The following is a 10,439-nucleotide window of genomic DNA, read 5'->3' as shown; positions in this document are numbered from 1 at the left end:
TCAATACAATTTAATTGGATGACACTACAGCAGACAGACTGGTGTCAACGCAGTTCATCCTCAACTCCTGTGAGATATTAGTGACTAAACTGTTCTTTGAGAAAACTGTATTTCATTTAACGGGGCTGTAAATATGACCATCTCAAAATTATGATTTACCTCCCATTAGGTAACATCTCAATTATTAATTACTACACTAAAATTCAATTTCAATTCATTCATCATCAAATCCCAACAGAAGTCACCCTGAAGCACAAGTCAACTTTAAACTTAAGAAATACTGTCACAGTAACGCACTCATCTCACAATCAAGACAACATGATTAAGTGGAGATGAGAAGAGCAGGCCTGAGGGTTCAACTCTGAGGTGCTCTGGAGCCAGTGACAGCGTTAACCCTCACGCTGCTCACGTCCACGGGGGCAAACGTCACGTTTTCCTTGTATCTGTCAGTCACCACTGTGATCACCTCATAACTGAACTATTTTAAAAGTGGTCATAGTATCAATTTATGGTCATAAAACCATTCATTTTTAAAAGGTCACTTGTCATTCCAGTCCCTAAGAAGTCACCCATCACTTGTTTAAATGACTATAGGCCAGTCGCGCTTACATCAGTATTGATGAAAACCTTCGAACATCTTGTGCTGGATCACATTAAAGCCCAGATCCCTGTGTTTGTTGATCCACTCCAGTTTGCATATAGACAGAAGCATGGAGGATGCTATTTCATTTGCCTTGAACTCAGTGTACAAACACCTGGACAAGGAAAAATCCCAGGCTAGAATGCTTTTTACTGACATGCTCTTAATCTTGACTTGAAATGACTTGCTCTACTGACTCTGCTTTAATTCTCTTGTTCATGCAAGGCTCATCCACAAACTGAGATTTTGGGTTGAGTGATGCCGTTTGCAAATGGATTTTTAGTTTAACTGGAAGACCACAAAGAGTCAAGATCAATGGCTGTGTCTCTGATGAACTTATTGTAAATACTGGCTCGCCACAAGGTTGTATTTTAAGCCCATTGTTGTACACTTTGTACACTTACGACTGTGTTGCGTCCTTTCCTAATAATTTGATAATTAAGTATGCAGATGACTATTATTGGTTGATCTCTTCTCATGACGACTCTTTGTAGATCTGAAGTGCAAAAGGTGGTTTCCTGGAGTGAGGAAAACAATTTGAAGTTAAATGCTGCAAAAACTTGTGAGTTGGTTGTTGACTTCAGTAAAAATAGATCTTATGGTCCCATCATATTAAATGGCGCAGAGGTGAAAACAGTTGAAAACTGTAAATTTCTGGGAGTGTTTTTATCTGATGACTTGAGCTGGAATTATAACACCAATGAAATTGTTAAAAAGTCTCGACAACGGCTTTTTTTCTGTGTAAGCTGAAAGAATTCACTTTGACAAGGATATTCTCTTAAATTTTATCACAGCTGCATTGAAAGTCTTCTTACAAATTCTATAACTGCGTGGTTTGGAAATGCCACTGCTAAAGAAAGAAAGGCTTTGAATAGAGTGGTTCGTGCAGCCAGTAGGACTACTGCTGTGGAACTGAACGTCCTAGAGGACATTAACAAAAAACAAAAGGGCTTCAGTCCCGGTCTTTGGCCATTATTAAAGACCTCCTGCATCCCGCCAGGGACCTGTTTGAGCTTCTTCCCTCGGGTTGGCGCTATCGATCTATTAAATGTGGGACATCATGTTATAGAAAATGTTTCTTCCCACAAGCTGTGGCAATGATCAACACTGACAAGTTTTAAATGTATCTTAAATTATTTTGTGGCTTTGTAGTTTTTATGGTGTTTTTATGTTCTTTTATGTGTTTTTTATTGTTTGTGTATGTTTTGCTAGTGCACTTTTGAGCTCCTTGCACACTTTTTCCAATGTGGTTTTAATACTGCAAATGGCAAATAAACTTGAACTTGAAACACTGAACATGTTGAGAAAATCATACTTGCAGAACCACACAAGCTGAGGTGGGAAACTTTACGCTACCTGTAGCTAAAACCAATGCCATCAAGAACACTGTCATATTTAGGGGTATGAATGAATGGAATTTATTACCGGATCACATTAAACTCACTGTGAATGAATGTCATATTATATATATATATATATATATATATATATATATATATATATATATATATATATAGTATACACACACACACACACACACATACATAGGTCAAGTCAAACCTGTTTTCCAGTGCACGTTGGCTTCCGCCAGGGCTGCCCTTTGTCACCGGTTCTGTTCATTATTTTTATGGATAGAATTTCTAGGCGCAGCCAGGGTGTAGAGGGTCTGGTTTGGGAACCACAGAATCTCGTCTCTGCTGTTTGCGGACGATGTGGTTCTGTTGGCTTCGTCAAATCAGGACCTTCAGCGTGCACTGGGGCGGTTTGCAGCCGAGTGTGAAGCGTCCGGGATGAAAATCAGCACCTCCAAATCCGAGGCCATGGTTCTCGACCGGAAAAAGGTGCTTTGCCCTCTACAGTTCGGTGGAGTGTCCTTGCCTCAAGTGGAGGAGTTTAAGTATCTTGGGGTCTTGTTCACGAGTGAGGGACGGATGGAGCGTAAGATCGATAGACGGATCGGTGCAGCACCTGCAGTGATGCGGTCGCTGTATCGGAACGTTGTGGTGAAGAGAGAGCTGAGTAGGGGGGCAAAGCTCTCGATTTACCGATCAATCTACGTTCCGATCCTCACCTATGGTCATGAGATTTGGCTCATGACCGAAAGAACGAGATCGCGAGTACAAGCGGCCGAGATGAGTTTCCTCCGCAGGGTGGCTGGGCGCTCCCTTAGAGATAGGGTGAGGACCTCGGTCACTTGGGAGGAGCTCGGAGTCGAGCCGCTGCTCCTCCACGTTGAAAGGAGTCAGTTGAGGTGGATCGGGCATCTTTTCCAGATGCCCCCTGGACGCCTCGCTGGAGAGGTGTTCCGGGCACGTCCCATTGGGAGGAGGCCCCGGGGAAGACCCAGAACACGCTGGAGGGACTACATCTCTCGGCTGGCTTGGGAACGCCTTGGGGTTCCCCCGGAGGAGCTGGGGGAGGTGTGTGTGGATCGGGAGGTATGGCGGTTTTGCTTGAGGCTGCTGCCCCTGTGACCCAACTCCGAATAAAGCGGAAGAAAATGGATATATATACACATATACATATATATTATACATATACATTTTCTATTTGTGCCCAGTTGAGATGTGGTATTCTACCTCTGGCAGTTGAAACGGGACGTTTCCATCCGATCCCTGAAGAGAATAGGAAGTGTCACCTCTGTGACCTGGGAGAGGTGGAAAACGAAATGCATTTTTTTTGTTCTACTGTCCTTTTACCATAATTCAAGGCATACGTTTTTTCTTAGAATGACCACTGAATGTTCCGATTTATTTTATATGACAGATGAATGTAGACTTGCATATCTATTTAACAAAAAGGTTTTCCATATGGCTCAATTTATGTTGGATGCCTTTCTGCTCCGCAGGTGGCACACTTTATGTTTGATTATGAAGCTATGTCAGTTCTAGATTGGTGGATGTGTTGTGGCATCCCTCTGTTTATTGTTCCTTATTTTCTATGGTGTGTCTTATAAGCCCAGAGGGCTGGGCACCTCTTTGGTGTATGACACCTTGAAAGTAATATCATATATATATATATATATATATATATATATATATATATATATATATATATATATATATATATATATATATATATATACACACACACACACACACATGAATGTATTTCTGATTTATTGTGTTTGTAAATCTGTGTGGACCCCAGGAAGAGTCGCTACAGCTGATGGGGATCCAAATAAACAATAAACAATGTTGTGGACATTTACTGCACACTAGTGGCTGTATGAAGACAATGACATTTAGCAGCCCGTCGTAGAAGTTTATGGTCAATAAGGATAAAAAAGTCAATTTATTACCACTTAGTAAGTCTTAATAAAGTGTTATAAGAAGATAAAACAGCTGAACTGTTGCATTAATTTTCTAAGAGCACTTTTCATGCAGAACACCGTTTGCAAAATTAAAAGATAACGTCATTTCTCTAGTTTCTATCGCCGTCTGAGTCTTTGTGGAAATTTAGATTTATATTTAAGATTATGGAGGTTTTAACCCACACAGAAAAAAACGGGGCTCCAGATTCAACATAGAATAATAATAAAAAAAAGAAACATGCTTTCGCCGCATATTCCACTTTAAAGATGTTGGATTACAACAAGAGACCATGAACCCTGAGTTAGTTTAATGTGGAGACAAAAAAGAGAGAAAAAACAAAACAATTTAAAGACAGAAAAAGACGCCGCCAGAAGTAAACTCACCGTACGAAGCTTCCGCTTGTAACCTCATGCTACTTCCTGTCCGTCAGGCATTGAGCTCCGACCGTCCCACCCGAAGAAGAAAACAACATTTCCGACTTTAGCCTGTCCGTCCAAATTTGAAAGAACTTTAAATATTTGATCCAAAGATTAATTATCGCTGATGTTTGTTCATCGATTTATTCCGTTATTAGCAGTCATTCATGAAAATCACAACGAAATCAATGTTCGATTACATTTTAATATGTCCTTTGTCTGAATAAATCAAATATTACATATTTTTTGGAAAGTAATTCAGCATTATAGTGTGGACGCACTCAGCATTTTATGATTACTATTGTTATTATACTACATAGTTGCGTGTTATAATTGATCATATTACGATGCCCTACATTCAACACTGAAATATTACTTTAAAAATGTCTCGTAATTATGTACAATTATATGTAATATTAAAAGGAAGGACAGACAAGGACGGTTGGTTGGTAGATAATTAAGTAATAGATACTAAAAAAAAAATCATTTAAACCTTATTCTGCAATTTAGTCATTTCCCCACATCACTGATTTTACATATAAACAGACTTATGAAGCTCACTCCACAATTTATTATGTTTTTTTTATTTTTTTTTTTTTATAACCAGCTGACAATCCTATGTCAACGTGTTGCTAGCACAAAAACAGCATTTTCAGATCACTTTAAACCAAGTAAGTCAGCACAATCACAGTTTTCTGTTTAATCTAATGCCTGACCACATGGAATAACACTAAAAGGAAGATGGCGGCTGCTGGTGACAGCTCAAAGGTTGCATCCGCTATCTAGTGGATTCAATAGAAATCAATGGCTTGAACACTGCTGATTGGCATTCTCAGTCCCTTGAATATCTTTTATATCCTTTTCCTGTTTTATACAGTTCAGTTACCTTTTCTTTGATGATTCTTTTGCTTTCTCTATGACTCAGAAACCAAAAACATCAGTGCAGCACTGAATGAAAGATGCAAGGGTCTGTCAGGAGCCCAGAAACTCACTGACCTTTTATACACACACACACACACTGATTACAAGCAAACAGATCACAGGTGAGGGTGGTTACCTTTTGTAGCCATTCAAACCTGTTTGTGTCAGCTTGTGTGCATGTTGTCAGGCCAAAATCATCAGGGTATGTAAACTTTTGATCAGGGTCATATGGGTAGTTGTCATGATTTAAAAAAACGAAAGAGTAAATGCAGTTGTTTGACAATAAATGGCTTCGTCCAACCAGTAACCATGAGTGGAAAAAAGTTTGTGTTATTCATATTATCTGAAAAATGGTAAAAAAAAATTAAAAAAAATCTGCCAGGGTATGTAAACTTTTGAGCACAACTGTAGATAGATCCATCTGATCCCCAAAAGGTCCTACTGGGATTACTTTTGTTTATCATTTCAATTTTGTTGTATTTTCTTTCTGCTGCTGTTGTTACCGACTTATTTTTTAAGTTATTTTTTTTCACTTGCATATTTGCTTATTGGTTGCAAAATGAAAGAATAAATGACACAATAAATTTATGTGTTTGTTTGTGTTCCAGATGTGTTCCAACAGGTTTTGTGTTTCTTCAGGATATATTCCAGATTATAATTTTGGCTTCTTATAGGAAAAAATCAAATATGATTTGAATTTATAATTGTTTGTTAGTGGGTTTTTTTTTTTTTAACTTTATGTAACAAACTTGATACCAGTTACCTATTCAGACACTTACTCGACAATTTTTATAAATATAGATATAAATGACATTCAGTGGATCCACAGAGATGCATAAGAGGAAATTGCAAATATCTTAATATCTGTCCAGCCCAGACACTCATTCAGACAAAAAAAAAAAAATTCCTTTACTTTTTGTCAAAATGGCATTAATTTGGTCGTTGTGTTGTCCTTTTTGGCTGATCCCATTTTGCGTTCGGGGTCACCACAGCGGATACAGCCAGATCCACATTGGTAAGTTGGCGCAAGTTTTACGCCAGATGCCCTTCCTGATGCAACTTCAGCGTAACCTGGAGAAACACACACAGCCGCTGGTGTTCCAAAGAGGTCTCCCATCCAAGTACTAACCAGGTCCCACACTGGTTAGCTTCTGAGATCTGATGGGATCAGGTTGACACAGCAGATCGGCTGCAAAATGGTATTAATTTGGTCCAAGGAGATAATTAATATAGGTTTTGACTGAAAAAAAATTAATACAACTACAAATCGGGCTGAAATTGCGAATATCTGTCCAGACACTTATTCAACATTTTTTTTGTTATTGTTGTAGTTTTGTTATGAATGACATCCAATGGATCCATGCATCTCTGTGGATCTACTGGATGTAATTAAATAAGTGTCTGAATAAGTGCCTGGACAGGTATTCAGACACTCGCACACACACACACTCATCTTCAACCACTTAGTCCAATTAAGGGTCACATGGGGCTGGAGCCAATCCCAGCAGTCAGAGCGCGAGGCGGGGTACACCCAGGACAGGACATCAGTCTATTGTAGGGCCACAAACAGACAAACATTCACACACCTAAGGACAATTTAAAGATTCCAATCCACCTAACCCGCATGTCTGAATGTGGGAGGAAACCAGAGCACCCGGAGGAAACCCACGCAAATACGGGGAGAACATGCAAACTCCACACAGAAGGCCACAGGCGGGAATTGAACCCATGACCTTCTCGCTGTGAGGCAACAGTGCTAACTACTAAGCTACCTTGCTGCCAGATATTTGCAATTTCAGCCCGATTTGTAGTTATAACCCAATTTCTTTCGGTCAAAACCATGCCATTTTTTTTTTAACAATTTTTATTTAAAAAATGTATCAGTTTACAAAATGTATACATTTTTTACCCCTTCTGATATATAGTTACCTCCGCCAAGGAGGTTATGTTTTCGGTCGGGTCCGTTTTTGTTGGTTGGATTGTTAGCAGGATTACGCAAAAAAATCCTCAACGGATTTCAATGAAATTTTTACCAGGGGTGTATCTTGGCCTAACTTAGAAGTCATTACATTTTGGTAATGATCTGGATCCAGTAATTTTTTTAAGGATTCTTTATCATTGCAGGTGTTGTGTCAGACGCGGGCGAAGACCCGACCCAGCATAAAGAAGCAGAGCACGGTTCAAAGAAAAAACAAGTTTTAATTAACAGTCTATTAAGTGATAATAACCCAAAAGTCAATGGTCTGGCAAGGTGGAAAAACGGCGCGCTCCCAGCAGCGCATAAGGACCAGAGCCACAGCAATTCTGGACCCAAGGACCCCGCGACAAACCGAGTCTGTGAAAGAATATACCGTAAGGTGAGTCCAACACTCTCCACACAGAGAGACAACTCAAAGGTGCACACAATCAGCAAAACACTTCTTGGCCTAAACATAAAATCAGCTTCTCTCCCCGCAGGCACAGAACAACTCAGTTCAAAACTCCACTGCAGTAGAAGCTGATTTAGATTATTAGCATAACAGCTCAATATAACAAGGTGTGAGGGACACCAAATTTACTGACTTTACTTCATAAAGTCAAAACAAAATACCTCAGGAAGTGTGCTGAAGAGCATGAGACCTCACCCAATCCTCTTTCACAGACCGTGGCGTCAAACCTGGAGCGGTCTCTGCGTCTGTAGTGGTGAGATTGTTCTCCTGACGTCGATCTCACACGTCTGCTCACAAAGTCGAGTCTCTGGCAAATACACACTGTGTATTCCAGGTTTAAATGCAACATGCCCTGATCAAGACAGATGCACCACAGCTGTGAGTCCTGATGAACTGCATGTGATAACAAGCCTCAGGTGATCAGGGTGAGGTCCTCAAACTCAGCCCCACGTCAGTCACTCAGTCCTGAACGCATACCACCTGGTGGGAGAAACAGAAAACAAAAACAAAGCCAGCCAAACACCCCAGCCCACAACAGCAGGATCGGGCCAATTTCAACATTTTTGCATCTAACTTCATGAAGACAGGTCACAAAGGCTGAACAAAAATTAAGTTACAAGACAATAGCAATTTAGCATTTCTTTCTCCTCAATGAATAAACTTATTAGAAAATTAAAAAGAAAACTTGTGTAGTTCATGCAGTTTCTCTTTATAAATACATTTGCTGAAGATCTAAGGGTTTAACCACTGAATCTGAAACATGACGGTAGATGGGTGAAGCGACGTGGAATAAATCTCTTTGCCAAAGGGTATTCCATGTGACGTCAGTGACCCTATGGCCTTGGCAGAGGGTTGCGCTCTCCGAGTGCTTCTAGTTCAGTATGCTTTCTCACAAACAGGAACATATGTGCACAAATGGCATCTCAGCGGTTTCGGGTAATTGTCATAACATACAACTTTCAAAGTTTCAGTTAAAATTTCCCAAAAAAGAGAACAAAAACAAAAGGACATGGATGAAGGCGCATACTTGAGCTGCTGCCCCCGCGACCCGACTCCGGATAAAGCGGAAGAAAATGGATGGATGTTATACCATAGCATTATGGCATCATTGCGTCTAGCCATAATATTTGCTTAGTGGGTCCCACAGCTTTTTAAATTAATCAAATTTCAATTGATGTTAAGCTGTAATTTTTTTTTCCATGTGAAACACTGATTTTAGACCCTCTTTACATTCGTAGGGGGTTGGACTTTAAGCCAAGATTTTGTTATCTTTTTTTTTTTTTTTTTTTTTGCCACTAATAGTAGTATTTGTATCAATTTGGCATGCTTATATGTCTCCACGTTTGGGGATATTCCTATTACTTAATTAATTATTTCAAGAGACAGTCTGTACAAAATAGTTTCAACCTCGCTCAAAACCCCCTGCCAAAATGGTCCCAATACTAGGCAGTCCCAAAATATATGTGTATGATCACCAATCCGTCCACAGTTTCTCCAACATAAATTTGAATTATTGTTATCAAAACTAAATGTGATAGTGGGAGTCCTAAAAATCTAATCATAACTTTCCATCCAAATTGTTTCCATACGGGACCATTTGTGGTTTTGTGGTTATCGTCACATGCTTTCAACCATGTTTCATCATCAATGATAATATTTGCTTCTAATTCCCATTTGCCCTTTATATCTAAAGAGTTATCTGATAAATGAAATTGTGTTATGTGGGCCGCTGAAGAGGAGGTACTGCTGGCCCACCACCACCAGAGGGCACCCTGCTTGGAGTGCGGGCTCCAAGCACGAGAGGGCGCCAGACCCAGAAGAAGTGACAGCTGTCATTCTTCCTCTGCACCAGCTGTCACTCGTTCATCATCATCATCACCATAAAGGCTGGACTGCAACTCTACCTCCTCGCCGAGAAATCGACTACCAGTACCAAAGTAATTTCTCTGCTGACTAACACTGTGTGTGTAATAACTTGAACTTCTATTGCAGCCGTTTTCCTGGAGTGTTGCCTTATCTAGAGGATTGGCGTTTGGTGTGACAGCGACGGCTTCGCCCCACACCCCATCTCAGATAAGTGGTTGACCAGGAGCTGCACGAGTGTGTGTGATTTGGAGGTGGAGGTGCTCCCTCCTAACTGTATTTGGACTGTGAATTACTGAGTGTGCGGACTCACACTCACACATCATATCTCTGCTTTCTACCAGCAGTACCAGGGTCGACAGCCGAAGACAGAGGCCACCTGGGGACTCGGGACTTGGCGGCTCCGGTGTTCTTCAGACCGTTGGTGGTGGAGGCCGTGTGGGACGCGGCTTCTCTCTCGTCAGGGGTCTTCTATCTTCGAGCCTGCCCACACATCACCTGGTGTTTATTGACTCTGCAAATTCTGTGACTTTAGTTGTGTATTATCACAACATTAAATTGTTACCTTTTGGCTTACTCATTGTCCGTTCATTTGTGCCCCCTGTTGTGGGTCCGTGCTACGACACCTTTCCCAACAGGATTTCTCGGCCATCGTCATGGATTCCGAGGGGCGTCAACTCAAGCTTGAACGGCCAATGGAAGAGCCAGGAGCGCAGGCGTCAGCGGGAGGCGGGTTGAGTGAGCTGCAGCAGATCTGAACCGCCTTCAAGGCTCGGTTAGATTTAGTGACCGAGCAGAGTGTCCTCCTTAATCGGAGGGTGGAGGCTCTCACCGCCAGGGTGGAAGCGCGCGATCA

Source organism: Thalassophryne amazonica, chromosome 22, assembly GCF_902500255.1.
Source record: "Thalassophryne amazonica chromosome 22, fThaAma1.1, whole genome shotgun sequence".
In the NCBI taxonomy this organism is placed as follows: Eukaryota; Metazoa; Chordata; class Actinopteri; order Batrachoidiformes; family Batrachoididae; genus Thalassophryne; species Thalassophryne amazonica.
This window is presented reverse-complemented; position numbering follows the sequence as displayed.